Here is a 3,401-nt window from a genome sequence, read left to right as displayed (position 1 = left end):
GTTTTTTATGAAGGGAAAACCTTACAAGGTTACCAATCCTCAATCAACTGTGATCATAATAGTTCCATGATGAGAACAATTACAGCATGACCAAAATGAAATGTTTTATATTTGTTTCAAATTCTGCTTAATCTTGCACGGCTGCTTCTCTCTCATCTGTTCACATAATTTTTTTTCAAGACTTCTGCTTTACAAATTGACATTCTTCTTGGCTATTTAATCATGAATGTCGTTTTTAGAATAATAATAATAATAATAATAATAATAATAATAATAATAATAATAATAATAATAATAATAATAATAATAATCTAAGGGAAATAAGACATGTTCAAAATTTGGATCAGCTACATCTCGTAAATGTGGCTATTATTATTATTATTATTATTATTATTATTATTATTATTATTATTATTATTATTATTATTAGTTAATTATTATTATTATTATTATTATTATTATTTACACAGAACTGCATGACACAAATTTATCCAGTGACAGTTATAAAGAGGGAAAGTGCAACGAAAACAAGAGGAAATGTGATAAATTCGTTGGTAAAATATGGAAAACTGAACCAACTCAGTTAAATGTTTTTATTATATTGTACAATTCAAGATTAGTTCAGCTTAGGTTTAATAACGTTTACCAGTCTATCATATTGACGATTTCAAATAGAATGAGAAGCCGTCACGGTTCCATGAATAGTATGTTGGAAAATTGGAAGAAATTTAAATGTCATGAGACAGGTACACATTTTCAGGTCGGGGAAGAACATTTTTAGAAAATAAAAGTCTTATTATAAAGCGAATGAATGCCATTACATTGACGGGCAAAAAATGGTGCCAAGAATTTTCGCGAGATTAGGGAATCTATTCACAAGACAATGCAATTTAATTACCCACACGAAGAGTGTGCAGCCTTTAGTGCAGTATTGGTTCTCATGATTTTTGCGATGTATTTGAGGAACAGTACGAAAACTTACAAACAGGCTGGCTCTCTGAGGCAATCTTCTTGCTCCTAATGGCTCACACTAACTTAGGAGAAAGTGGAGATTTATGAGCAAGTTTGGTAAGAGTCACGTTCACTGTTTGTTTTTTATCCTGAATTACTGATTAGGTATGAGTTTTAGTTAGGGAGGTATATCTTATATCTGTAAAAAAAATTACGTTTCTTTTTCGCCATGCCTCGGAAGTATAGCAAACAAATTAATCGTTATATCCATTTCTTGATATTCTACCAAAAGCTCATACGCTAACATATTTTAAGTTAGCAAAAACTTGAAGAAATATACATTTATATACTTACCGGTTTCGTTTCTAAATTCAACAAACAAACGCCATTCCCAGTTGCGACCAAAGCATTGTATATGGATAGCAATATCACGTCAAATTATCATAGAAATTTTAAAATAAAAATACGTGAAGTTTACTACAACGAAGAACATCCTCTGCAATCTTCTTTACTTGACCTCACTGTATTTTGCTTGCAACACTAAGCAGGCTGCTGCTAATGCTACAAACAGTGTGTGTGAAGTGTTCTAGCATCAGGTTTAAAACCACTCAGTGTGCTTGGAGTTTTGTCTTGGCTCAAACCAAACCGTGGAATAGTTTTCCGAGTGCAGTTGTGGAGCAAATTCAATTTCAGCTCTCTTCTGAATGTCAGGTGTATCGGCTATAGTTTCTATTCAACCATATTTATTCACTTATCGCCTTTTCCTGTAACTTGTCTGTATGTGCAGGCTGATTTCCCTGTGGAGCCTGCTTGGGTTTACACCCTGCTCACTTTCCATAAGGCCGCGCGTTCGATTCTCGGGCATTCCATTGAGGTGTGAGAGATGTCCATTTCTGGTGATAGAAGAAGTTCACTCTCGACGTGGTTCGGAAGTCACGTAAAGCCGTTGGTCCCGTTGCTGAATAACCACTAGTTACATGCAACGTAAAAACGCCATAATAACAAACATAAAGGTTCGCAGCTGATGATTTTAAGAGGGAAAGATGAAAAAACAACGAAAAGAAAAGGAAAAAAAACTAAATGAAAATAAATTCATTTCGATCACACTTCTCTCATCACACTCAACTTGCACCTCTTCCGAGTTGAGCAGCAACGTCTGTCAAACTTAGCGTGAAGCGTGAGGGGAAACTTCGGTGATACTTTAAATGTTATTCATTTGAAGTTGGCTCCGAACAATGAAGTTCTCATCTTTGTGGCGTAGCGACAGAGAGGCTCGTAATTGGCCGAAACTAGTGCGACTCAACGGGCGACAAGGAGTGACAGAGGTGTTGTGAAATGGATATTTTCAAGTCATGATTATGTCCGTAATACAATTGTCCAGAAGGATGAGCAGTTACTTGTATGACCACGACCGATGTACTTATTAGTCTCTCTCTCTCTCTCTCTCTCTCTCTCTCTCTCTCTCTCTCTCTCTCTCTCTCTTTCTCTCTCTCTCTCGAAGAAGAAGAAAGAATAGAGCGATTTTAATGAAATCATAGAACTAAGACAAATATAATTATCTGTCTCTCTCTCTCTCTCTCTCTCTCTCTCTCTCTCTCTCTCTCTCTCTCTCTCTCTCTCAGGAAAAGAAGAAAGCGGGTTGAAGGATTCATAGAACTAATACAAATATACATACTAGACTCTCTCTCCGAAGAGGTGGAAGAAGAAGAACCCCGGAGCACGAAGACGACATACAGAGAAATCGGATTCCACGACTTCAGTTCCTGTAGGATAGGGCAGACTGACGTTTGCAGCGGAACGAGAAGCGCCCAAGAACAATTCCCAGCATAATATATGTAAACTGAGAAGAGGCAGGAGGAGACTTCCATACTTTCGTGACAAAGCTCTGAAACAATTCTTGGTAGTCATTTCATGGAAGCCGTCATCAGGTGAACTTTCAAGTTATCTGATCATTCTAAATTGCTTCGTCCAGGCGTCATTTGCCATTTACCAAGACCCGTAATTACTCTTCAAAGCGTATGACGCATCCTTCTAAATAAACGTTAATAACAGACGCTACTCGCTCCTTAGATATGAGTTAATAACAGACGCTATTCGCTCTTTTAGATGTGGACCCACGTCTCTTTGCGTCACGGCTCCGTTCTTAAGTCTTCTAAGTTTTCCAAGACATAAACGGACATCTTTCATGTCCGACAAAACTTGATGATGGCGCAATTAACTGACTCTTTTTAGCTGACTCTAATGTCTGGCTCATGTCAACCAGCTGTCTATAGATAGACAGACAGAAGGATGGAAAGGTATATAGATATCGAAACAAAAACGTAGATGCGCAACAGTTTTCCGCCCGCCCCACCGAGCAACTGACTGTGACAGGAATGCGAGAGGAAGAAGTTTAAGATAAGTGAATGATAAAGGGTTTAAGAGGAGATCGAGAAAGGAAAATATGACGA

This window comes from Macrobrachium nipponense, chromosome 33, assembly GCF_015104395.2.
Source record: "Macrobrachium nipponense isolate FS-2020 chromosome 33, ASM1510439v2, whole genome shotgun sequence".
Taxonomy (NCBI): Eukaryota; Metazoa; Arthropoda; class Malacostraca; order Decapoda; family Palaemonidae; genus Macrobrachium; species Macrobrachium nipponense.
This window is presented reverse-complemented; position numbering follows the sequence as displayed.